Source organism: Notamacropus eugenii, chromosome 1 (genome assembly GCF_028372415.1).
Source record: "Notamacropus eugenii isolate mMacEug1 chromosome 1, mMacEug1.pri_v2, whole genome shotgun sequence".
Taxonomy (NCBI): domain Eukaryota; kingdom Metazoa; phylum Chordata; class Mammalia; order Diprotodontia; family Macropodidae; genus Notamacropus; species Notamacropus eugenii.
Window position 1 is genome coordinate 584427273 of NC_092872.1, and position 13005 is coordinate 584440277.

Sequence of the window (13005 nt, forward strand, 5' to 3'; positions counted from 1 at the left end):
CCATTTTGAAAAGTTGTATTGGCAGCAGTGACACTAATGATAATGAAGATGGAAGAGGCTGAGTTTTAATGGGAATGGGAGTCTCCATCTCTTAAACTGAGTATACCCTCCCCTGGGCAGTTGCTGTAAATGTAGGTAGCAGAGAGAGAATGAGTAATGGTGTCTAAACGTCTTGTCCACTTAATTTATCATAATAAAAATAATGCTAATGGCGATGTCCACATACAGTAACCTTTCTTTTCCCCCACTAAAGCTACAGAACTAGAGATTGTTGTCTCTAAGTGTTAATGGTTTAATTTCATAATTACCTGATTGTGCATAAAATAGAAGTGGGTAGGCTGTGGATTTTTTGTTGTTGAGCTAGGGAGTTAATTGTGATCGCTGGTCACTCTGACATTGACAAATGAGTGAGAGTTTGAGGGTCTTGAGTACAAAAATAATTTACATCAGTAAGGTGGCTTCAAGTTTTCTCCCAATAGACCTGTGAAGTATAAATTGATCTGAGAAAGCTTAATAGTAGCAGGTTTCTTTTTTGAGAGAGGCAGCCTAGTTGATCATACTAGACTTGGAGTCAGAGGTGTCAGTTCAAGTCTTCATTGTAAGATCAAAGATTTATTGCTGAAAGAGAACTTTTAGGTTCAGTAATCTCACCCCCTCAGTTTACAGGTGAGGAGAATGAGGTCCAGAGAGACTGTGATTTTCCCAAGGTCATAAAAGTGGGTAATAAGTGGTAGAAATGGGATTTGAACTCAGGTCCTCCAGTGGCTTCAATTCCAAAACTAATTCCATCACACTGTGGAGCCCCAGACCACTTACTAGATGTGTCAGTCTGAGGAAGTGTAGCAACAAGCACACTGACACATCCACATCCTGCTGGTACAGGGTCTTAGATCTGCTTTTCTAAAAGGAAAGCAACTTTTGAGGTGTCAACAATCTTCTTTAATTACATATACCAGCAGAGAAAATACAAGCAGAGAAATAAAGACCAACAGACAGGGCTTCTAACTGTCTGACATAAGCAATACATACATCACAGATCAACAGACAGATCCAACTGTCTGACCATTACATACATACATAGTTACCAGAGAGAGAAGCACCAACGTCTGTGGGGGCGGGGGCTGGGAGCTCCTTAATGGCAACCCAGAGTCTCATCTGGCACAAGAACCTTCTTCCAAAGAGTAAGCCCCAAAAGCAAAACCTCACCTCAGAGTGTAGAGCACTCTTTTTCAGAGCTGGAAAGCACAACTTTAGTGACCCAGTGCCTCATTAGCAATTAACAAAAGTTGAGTGCCTTCCTACAAAACAAGGCTCCTCTAATCAAGCTTCCCTTAACAGGCTCCACATTACCTCCCATTATTAAGTAAATTTCATTAACATTACAGTAAGTCATTTAATATCTCTGGGTTTCAGTTTCATCATCCATACAATGATCATAAAACATAAAGTGTATAAGACCTGGGAATGTGGTTGAATGATTAGCATTTTTATTTAAAGCAGACATTAAAACATACCAAAAGTTTGGAAACATTGGTTTGTAGAAACCATTACTCCAGGAACAAAAACAAAACACAGTTCTATGTGGTTTAATCAATGTCAATCTACTACATTATTAAATTATTAATTATTAAATTAATAATAATTCTGAATATATTATTAAGTGTCAATGACTACTATGTGCCAGGAAATATGCTAAGCTAAGATACAAAGAAAAGCAACATATACTCCCTTCCTTCAAGGAGCTCATAGTCTAATGGGGGGGACAACATGTACAGATAGGATGGATACGGGATAAATTGGAGATAATCTCAGAGGGAAGGCATTAAGATTAAGGAAGACCAGGAAAATCCTCTGGCAGAAGGTAAGACTTTGATTAGGACTTGAAGGAAGTCAGGGAGGCTTAGAGGTGGAGATACAGAGTGTTCCAGGCATGGGGACCCATACCCATGAAAACTCTCAGAAGTGAATGATGAAGTATCTGTCATATATGAGGAGCAGCAGGAGGCTAGTGTCACTTGATTAAAGAGTACCTGGAAGAAAATAAGGTAGAAGAAGCATGGCAAGTCAGGAATGGTCAGGTGACGAGAAATTTTGTATTATTATCTTCATCTCATAGATGAGGAAACTAAAATTCCAAAAGCAAGTGGACTGAGGTTTGGGTCTTTTGACTTATCTAGTATTCTCTTTTACATCATACTCTCTCTCTCTCTGTCTCAGAGAGGGAAACTGAGACCACTAACCTCTCTTAGGTCAAAGGGTAAGTGGCACACTAATAATAACTGATGTTTATACAAGACATTAAATTTTGCAAAGTACTTTCTACTCATTGTCTTATTAGAGTCTCACAATAGCCTCTAAGGTAGATACTGCAAGTATTATAATTATGACCTTTCAAAGAATCTGTCTAGCAGACCAAAGTTCAAATCCAACCTCAGACACTTACTACCTGTGTGACCCTGAGCAAGTCCCAAAGTGTTTAGCACAGTGTCTGGCACATAATAAGTGCTATGTAAATGTTGCCTACAATCAGTTGTGTCAGTCTGGACTAGTCACTTCACCTCTCTCTACCTCAGTTTCCTCATCTGTAAAACTGGAATGATAAGAGGTTATTGTGAGGATCAAATGAGATAACATGTAAAATGCTTTGCAAACCTTTAAGCACTATACAAATGCTAGCTATGATTGTTGTGGTTATTATTTTTATTCATTATTATTGTGATTTAAAAAAATATTTGAGGAAATTCAGTCTGAAAGAGATTGAGATTCCTACAATCATACAGTTGGTGTGTCAAATGTAGGATGTGAATCCAGGTCTTCTCAATTTCAAATACAGTGTTCTATCCATTATGCTACATTGCCTCTAAAAGAGGGATTTAAATCCCCTCCTAAAATAACCCAAGTCAAGATCATAGGCTGTTTGATGTTTCCCTCCATAAAAATTGTAACTGTGGCTTTGTTTCTTAATTTTTTGCTGAGCCATATCCTTGAAAGCATTATTTGTCACATAGTATGTGATTAAAGATGTGTGAACCTGTTCATCTTTGAAAATGATTTGCCTCTTTAAAGGTAGATTTTACATCATAGTGCTAAATGAAAGGTAGTGTAGTGTCTTGGGTCTTGCCTCTGTTTACTTTTCTTAGTTTTTTCAGTGGTTGTCTCTGCTGCCAAGTTTTTTTCTTCCTTCACTCAACACTTGGTGTTCACTGAGGGAGCTGGTATCTGAGAGGTAAAATACAGCAAAAATAAAAATAGCTGTTCTCATAGCTGGTGAGAAAAGAGAAAATAACTCAGGAGGAGGAGGAGGAGATAGGAAAACTGTTGGAGATGGAAGACAGAAGAGTAGATGGAGAAGCCAGTAAAAAAGAAAGCATAACACTTTAAAAAATCTAGAGAGAGTAAGAACAAGAAAGGGAGACTAGAAATGAAGAAAGGGACATAAACAAAAAGATGGCAAGAAAAGATGACAAAGGATAATGACATCCAAGCCAGAAAAAAGTCAAAGAAAGCTGAAAAAGGAGATAGAAATTGTCAGGGATATAGACTGTCATGCATGGGGAAGACAAAAATTGAAAAGAAAGCATAGAAGTCATCAGGAAAAGGAGAAGATATAAGACTAAAATAGGAAATTCTATGGATGTATAATGGAAAGAGCATTAGTCAAGACACTGGGAGGACAGGGTGTTAGTTCCCATTCTAGGTACTAGCTAGGTGTCTGGCCTTAGACAAGTAAGTGTTTGGAATAGATGATCTGTCAAGTCACTTTCAATTTCTCCCCCAACCCCAAACATGGCTATTGGTTGAACATAAAAGAAGGAAAAAGAGAAGCAAATGAAATACATATTTTAAAATAAATTTATAGAATGAGGAACACATTCACAACCAATTCAAAATCACAAAGGGAAAATAATTTATGTATCTATTAACTAATTAATTAAGCATCTTCTGTGTGCACTAAGCATCTTACAAATATTACCTCATGTGAGCCTCAGGATAACCCTTGTAAGCAGAGAAACTGCCTCAGATAGAGGTTAAATGACTTGCCCATGGTCACATAAGCTGGCAAGTATCTAAGACTAGATTTGAATTTAGGTCTTCCTGACCAGATGCCCAGTGCTCTATACAGTGCACCAACCAGCTACTTGACAGAAGGGGCAAGGGTAAATTGTAGCATTCATCGAGGTGAGAATATATATGTGTGTGTAAATGCATATGCATATACACATACATATATATGTATGTATATACACATATGTATGTATATATAAATTCCTGGAATGTCTAAAGGACTGATGTTACTTTTGCATCTCCATGCAGATAAAATTTGAGGTTTCTAATTCCTACCAGTTCCTTAAGTTTCTGATTTTAGGTGTTTTGCATGATAAAGCTGCTTCTCTGGAAAATCATCATGTGTCGTGTCTCTTTTTCTCATTCAGGAGAACTGCTGCCTCATACTTCTACAACAACATGCACGCACACACACACACACACACACACACACACACACTCTCACACACACACGTACAGAATTCATTAGCAGTGGAATAGGACAGATTCCCCAGCCACAAATGTATTGACCTCAGCATAACTTCAGACCTGAGAAATCCCAGACTATACCACATATTAACAAGGCAAACCCCAGGCTCTTAGGGCTTGGTCTAAGTGAAGTGGCAACAGCAGCAGCAGGAAAAGAAGTGAGGGCTTGGCAGGCAGCCCCTTGCCCTGAAGATTGTCCATGGGAATTTACATGACCAGGACTTGCTCTGTTAATTCTCCAAAAAATGGTTATGATAGGAGGGGAGTGGACTTGATGTAGGCCCTGAAATAGGGGGGATAAAAAAAGCAGGCGAATTGGTGACTAAGGAAAGACCCTTAACAAGGAGGAATGTGTGCTGGGCCAGTTGGATTGAGCCTGTGGAGAGAGAAGCAAAAAAGGAAGAATTGACCCCAAGTCCTTATCTGGTTATGGGAAATGAATTATACATATTATATTTGAACAGCAGCTTTTAGAGATACAGTAGAATTAGTATTGTTCCTTAAGGTTCTTTTTTTTAACACACTTGTTGGGTAATAGAACTTACTATACACACCATATCAGCTAGCCATGATACTTCTTTGTATCTGCTTATGATCCCTGAGGGAATGTAATTTAGAGTCCCAGTGCATGCGCATAATAAGCGCCGATACAGTGAATAATGTATGGGATTTTCATAAACACAAGAAGGAACACAAGTCAAACCCTTACCTTAAATGCTCAAAATTCAGGACAGTATTCCTGCCTGGATCTATTTACTCATCCTACTTAGGAATGCTTCTTTTGACCAACACTTACCTCTACTCATATTTCTCAAGGATCTGTGACCCTGGCCCTGTTTTTCTGTGTCAAACTGACTTATCCATCAGACAGAAAGGAAATCTTCCCTAGGCCAGCCATCACTGGGGGCCCACTGTGTTTGTGTCTGAGTAATTTTTGTGTGCTTGGCTGATGTACCTCTGTCTGGTGGTGCTCACTTCCTACCCCTTTGACCTTTCTGTCTGCTGTTTTCCCTATGCAGGGCATGGATCCCAGAAAGGGTCTGATATTGCATACTTTTTGTTTTCTTTTCTATTTTTAACATTCATTTAAAAAAATTTGAATTCCAAATTCTCTCTCTGCCTCTTGCTCCTCCCCCATCCATTGAGAAGGCAGAGAATATGATATCAATTATATATATGAAGTCTTGTGAAACTTATTTCCCTATTAGCCATGTTGAAAAGAAAAGCACAAAAAAGGGAAAAATTATGCTTCAATTTGCACTCAGAGTTCATCAGTTCTCTCTCCAAAAGTGGATAGCATTTTTCATTATGGGTCCTTTGAAATTATCTTGGAGCATTGTATTGATCAAAGTTGCTGTCTTTCAGAGGTGACATTGTTACAACATTGTTACAATGTTGTTACTGTATAGAGCATTCTGGTTCTGCTTACTTCTCTTTGCTTCAGTTCACATATGTCTTTTCAGATTTTTCTGAAACCATCTTGATCATTATTTCTTATTGCAGAAATGATATTCCATCACATTTGTATACCACAATTTGTTCAGCTATTCCCCAAGTGATAGACATCCCCTTATGGGGCAGCTAGGTGGTACAGTAGATAAAGCACCAGTGCAGGAGTCAGGAGGACCTGAGTTCAAATCTCACCTCAGACACTTGACACTCACTAGCTGTGTGACCTTGGACAATTGCCTCATCCTGGGTCATCTCCAATCATCCTGATGAATGTCTGGTCACTGAATTCAGATGGCTCAGGAGGAGAAGTGAGGCTGGTGACCTACACAGCCCTCCCTCACTCAAAAACAAAGTCAAGTGTAAGTCATGTCATTATTTCTGATGGCGTGGTCCTCTTTGGCAATGAAGGATGATCACAGACATCCCCTTATTTCTAATTCTTTGCCATCAGAAAAGAACTTGCATGCTTTTTCCAGTGTGTCAATGTGACTGATGCCTCCATTATGTATTCATTGAATGTAACTTGGTTCTTGATTGTTTTAAAGATGGTTAACGTATCCAACTGTCCTAGAACTGATTTACATCCGATAGCAGCATGACGTTTGGCAAGAATCAATCAATCAACAAGCATTTACTAAACAACTTTTATGTACTATGTACTGACTTAGGTACTGGGAATTCATATAGAAAAATCCTCATGAAGCTTATATTCTATTAGAATCAATATTTTCTTGAAAGATCTTTGCTCAAATTATTTGAATTTATTTGCAAAAATTTGAATTCTCTTCCTCCCCTCAAATCCTCCAATAGAATGCCTTGAGGGCAAGAGCTATTTCATTTTTGTCTTTTTTTCTCCCTGGGGCCTAAGTACTTAATGAATGCTTATTATTGTTGCTATTTTAGAGAATGTCTTTTGTTTACACTATAAATCTCCCTCAGTTTCCTCAACTGTAAAATGAAGAAATTGGACTAAATAATCACTGATGATTATCTCAGCTCTAGTTTCATGATTCTATGATACTATGATACTGAATCTTCAAAGAAAACAGGATTTTTTTTTTGACACCTAGGATCACTTATATGATGAAAAAAAGTTTTTATTTTGTTTAGAGGATAAAAACACCCACATATTGATTTTGATATATATATGAAATGTATAATATATATGTATGCATGCATGAGTATATTTCCTGATGAATAGAACAAGACTTGATAGTATGTTTTTAGTTCATTGCCTCTAACAATTAACCCAAACAGAAATGAGAGCTCATCTACTGCTACAGAGGAAAAGGGAGAAGCTATTAGGCTTTTGGCTACAGCAGTAATACCCTGTGTCTCTGGAACTGAAGGTCCTGACTCTTATTCTGTTTGCCACATGTGTGTGGTTTCGCTGGCGACCGTGGTGTCTGTATGTATGTGGTCATAGATTTGTTATAACCTCCTGTCTGCCAAGGCGAGACCACTAGTTCCATTTTAATTCTAAGGCAACCTCAGGCTGGAGCCGATCCATGGGGCTTAAACACAAATGCTGACACTTTAGACACTCATCCATCCAGCCCCACAATTTGTTGTGCCTCTAAATTTTTTTCCGGGGGAGTTTGAACATTTTGATAGAGATGCAAAACAATATGATGGATAGACATGGTAAGTACATAATCACTTATATATTTATATACATTTTTATGATACTGAAATATCCCCCATGGTTTCATAAAATCTTTCAAATTGTAGGAGTAGTTACTAAATAACAAGCTTGTAGCTGGAACATAAAGTTTTACTGCGGTGATAATTGCAAGACTCTTTAGGGATGCAGAATGAACATTCAAAGTAGGGTGCTATCTTTCGGAGAGGACTTTTATACCGGCATTGATTATACGACCATTTAAAATACAAAAAAAAATTTGAGGAAAAGTTGTCACTTTCATATAATTTACTAATTTTTGTATTATAAAAATTCTGTCATGAATGCCCAGGTGACGTTTTGCATTGTGTTTCTTCTTCTCCATACAGAAAAACAAAATGAGTTGTAGTCTTTCCTTCCCAAGAGACCACGTGCACACTGGACTTGGAGTGAGAAAACCTGAGATTTTCCTCAGTTTTATCTGTTGAAATTACTTTGTATGTGTATATATCTTATTTACTTATTTATTATTATGTATTTTTATTATACTTATTTATTATTAATGTAGATGGTATATCTCTTCAGTAGAAGGTAAACTCCTGGAAGGAAAGGAGGGTTTTATTTTTGCCTTCTTATATCTAAGACTTGCATACAAGAGGCACTTAATAAGTTGTTAGATTGAATTGAGTCTAGGCTCTGTTACTTGCCAGCCGTGTAAATTTGGACCCATTTCCCTAAATATTCCCAGCTTCCATTTTCTCTTCTGTAAAATGTGCACAGTGACACTTGCTACATTTATCTGAATCAAATCGGATATTGCCATAGGAATAGACACTGAACCTAAGATTTCATTATGATAAGAAACAATGCAAGTCAGCACTTCTGCGGCCATTTATCGTTTTAAGAGAGATGTCTAGAACAGTGAGAGGTTACATGACTTATATAGGGTCACGCAGCTTGTATGTGTCACAGGTGCCTCTTGAACTTTCTGCCTTCATAGGTGGCTCTATGCTTCCTCTCACATGAAGTTTTATAAATATGAATCTTTCTCATTTTCTGTATCAAAAATGAATGAAAACCAAGTTTGTGGGACTGACTAAATCTAATCCATGGTTTCCACGATTCTTAAATCTGAGTGCCAGGTCTCTTAACAATTTCACTGTGGGATTTGACCAAGGATTTTCTGGATTTATTTATTTGTTTGTTTGTAAGATCACAGGCACCTCATTTTATTGGAACTATCTATTAGCAATGCAATGTGCATTTAAACTTTAAGATGTTCCCCATAAATTTAGTTGCCCCCTGTTCCTAGGAACTTACATATTAGTAGACAAAGCTCCCTAGATCCACTGTGTAAGTTCCCAAGAACTTACAAAAAGACAGTAAATTGTTAATCATTTGAGTTAATAACCAGTTTTCACAAACAAGATATTCTCTCCAAACATAAAATCTAAAATTATTCATATTTATTTGATTGGGCAAGGGGAAAAAAAAACTGGTTAACTACCAAAGGCACCAAAAAAATCCTTTTTTGGGTGATTTTGAGTGAAGTAGAACTGTGGTTTCCCCTATAATTCTAATATTCCTGTAATTGAATGGTTATTATAGACCCTGCTGTCTCTTCACTGCTATGTGCTGAACTCTAGAGAGTCTTTATGGGAGAGAATGGGATAGTGTCTGCCTTGCCAGAAAATTTCAGAGATAAGTTATTCTTGGCCAACTTTTCTTTTTTCTTTAATTCCAATCAGCAAACACTGATCAGTCACTGAGTGTGAGCAAAACATTGTTCTAAGAGCTAGTGTTATAAAAACAACAACAAAAAACCAAACAGTCCCTTCCCTCCAGGAGGTTGTATTCTACTGGGAGGATGAAATGTACGTGGAGAAGTATAATAAAATGTAAGAAACAAAGGGCCGAGGGAGCAATAGCATAGGGAAATTTGAGGAAGGTGAAAGCACTAACCACTTGGGTGGGGGATGGGGTAGAATGTCAGGGAAGGTGTCATGGAGTAGGTGGGATCTTGTCTTAAGGAAGACCTTGATGGAAGAAAAAAACAACAGCAAAAAATCAAGTTATCCCAAAATGGAATAGGCAGCAATTTCTGAGGGTAGTTCTTTAGGAGATATCTCCTCTCAAACGCAGCATAAATACTCTGAAGGGTGGCGATCAGAAGGATGTGAATTTCGGGAACAAGGATTGGTCTGTGGGTATGCATGAAAATGGAATGTGAAGTTTAGAAATAAGCTAGTTGCATTTTGACTGTAAGGAAGAGTTCAAGATGAAGAATAAGATGAAATAAATTCTTAAAAAGTTAGAAATAGATTATAAAATCCCTTAAATACCAGGCTAAGGAAGGAATTTCTATTTTTATCTTAGGGTAAGTAGAGAGTCACTGATGCTACAGGCAGAATATAGTGGCAAAAACCTAGGAGGCAGAATTAAGAGGGCTCCAGGATGACAAGTGATGAAGGCACTCAACTAGTATCATAGCTTTGTGAGTGGAAAGAGGAAAGTTGCAAAGCTCTTGTGAATGGTTGAATCAAGAGAACTTGGCAACTGATTGAAAGATTATAAACCTGAGGGACTGGGAGGATTGATGGAGAAACAGATTAAAGCAATAAGATAAGAGTTCTATTTTAGATTGGTAAATGTGTTTAGTAAATACAGAAAAGACTGGGGCTGAATATGTAGATTTGGAAGTTATCCCTTGCATAGCCATGACAACTAAAGCTTTGGGAATCACTGAGATCACCAAAAAGAAATTTGGAGAAGGAAGAAAAAAACCTAAAATAGAGCCTTGGGTGGGGAACACATACATACTTTGGAGTGGGAGGATAGATGATGATGATTCAACTAAAGAGGCTGTAGTGGAACAATCAGATAGATGGGAGAACCGGGAGAGGGCAGTGTCATGGAAGTCACTGGAGAAGTGATCTGGCAGGAGAGGGTAGTCAATAGCATCCCAGGCTGCTGAGAGGTCAAGGGGGGTGAGCACTGTGAAAAGGCTAACAGATTTAACAGTTCAAGATACCTAGTAACTCTAAGAGAGCAGTTTGAGACTAGTTGGTTTAGAATGAAGATTGAGATGTGAATGGGTTAGTGAAGTGGGCGAGATACTTTGGCTATAGGAAACAAAGCCTCATCACTCTCTACATGATTTCTTACCCCATTTTGTGTGATTTCCCACCCAGGGTTTCACTCTCAAACCATCTCTGTCTCACCAGAAACTAAGACCTCATTCCTACTTCTTGTGAAGTTCTGACAGTAAACATTTTGATTTACATAGCTCAGAACCAGTACAGCATGCCACTTTGTGTAGTGTCCCTGCCATGCCTCAATGTGGATATCTCTCTACAGACACACACTTCTTTCTAGCATGTCTTTACTTGCTCCATTGGAAAGCAAGCTCATTGAAAGCAGGGATTGACATCACAACACTTAGCATAGGGTACCTGATAAATTCGATATCTGTCTAGCAGTGATAGAGAGGAAAGACATAAAATAATACCTTGAGCATATGAGGAGGTGGGGGTGTTTTGTATTTATATTTTTGTTTTTTAAGGATAATTTAGATGAGAAATGTCAAATGCGGACCTCTGGGCCACATGCAGCCCACAATACTTTTGAGTGCAGTGGAAGTAGATTAAATTATAATTGGGAAACATGAATAAAACAAATAAAAATATAACAAAATATAGATAGCAATACATTTTATAGCCAAGTCAATATGTGGCCCTAGGGATCCTGATGAGTATTTGATCCTCCTCTCTCACTTTCCATTTGAGTTTAGACCTTAGACAGCAGAAAAGGAGTTGGTACCAGGAAAGGTTGAAGACAGCCGATAACAGCTCACGTTTACATAATGCTTTAAGATTGGAAAGCCTTTTTACATATATCATTCCTAAGATCTCACAACCCTGTGAGGGAGGACTACTCTTGTCCCCATTTTACAGATGAGAAAACTGAGAGAGGTTAAGTGATTTGCCTAGGATCACACAGCTAGAATATATCAAAAGGTAGGATTTGAATTTAGGTCTTTCCTAATACCAACTCTGGCACTTTTTCCATTACACCACCTAACATCTTCATGCCAATGCCTTCCCTCTGTTGATTAGCTCCAGTTTATTTGGTCTATATCTTGTTTGCATATAGTTGTCTGCATATTGTGTCTTCATCAGACTATAAGCTCCTTGAGGGCAAGGACTGTCTTTTGACTTTTTTTGTACCCCCAGAGCTTAGTAGGGAGCCTGGTACATGGGGGACGCCTAATAAATGTTTGTTGACTGACTGCCTTGATAAATGAAGTGGAGGGTGGTGGCAATTGTGATTGGGGGTGGGAAGAAAAATTCCTGGAATAGATCAGAGGCCATGTGATCAAGGGTATGAATAGCAGGCTTAGCTTTGTCTAGGAAAATGGCCACCTTAACCTCTGGGCCAAAAGCTAATGAGAACCAGATGGATGAATACATAGGAGGATAGAGTCTGGGAAGTGAGAAACCTCATGAATAATGGTCCTGATTTTCTCAGTAAAGTAAGTGGGTAAAGTAATTTGTCAAGAGAAAGAGTTAGCAACTTAAAGATCAATTGGTTTGAACAACTTTTATAAGAAATGTGACTGGAAATATGTCAGGCAAGGATCAAATAATTTCTATGTAGCAGAAAGGGGCTGGTTGAGTTTGGAGAAAGTATACTTGTAGTAGTTCCATTCTGCAATGGTGATTTAACTGTCCTGAATCTAATTGAACCCATTCAATTCAACAAATATTTATGTAATACAGAGTGCTAAGTTTTGTGGAAGCATAGGACAAAAAAGTTTACAACTACCTTTAAGAGAAAACAGTTGTAAGCAAAGAAAAGAGTATTTGAAAATTTTAAAAGTATTTTTAATAATCACATTATTTTATTTTATTTTTATGTATTTTATAATGACTTATTATTATTTTAACATGTGAAGTCATGTAAAACATATTACTAGATTAGTCACATTGCAGAAAAAAGCAAGAAAAATAAAGGAAGTGAAGAAAGTATTCTTCAGTATGTATTCAGAGTTCATCAGTTCTCTTTCTCCAGTGGTGGATAGCATTTTTCACAGTGAGGTCATTGGAACTGTCTTGGTTTATTGCATTGATCAGAATAGCTAAGTCCTTCACAGTGGATCATCATACAATATGACTGCTACTGTGCACAATGTTCTCCTGGTTTTACTTACTTCACTTTGCTTCATTTCATGTCTTCCCAAATTTTTCTGAAACCATCACCTCATCACAATATTATACCACAAGTTTTTCAACCATTCCCCAATAGATGGACATATTTGCTAATTAATCACCACCACAAGAAAGAGCTGCTATAAATATCATATAAATATATATATTTTTTCCTCTTCCTTTGATCTTTTT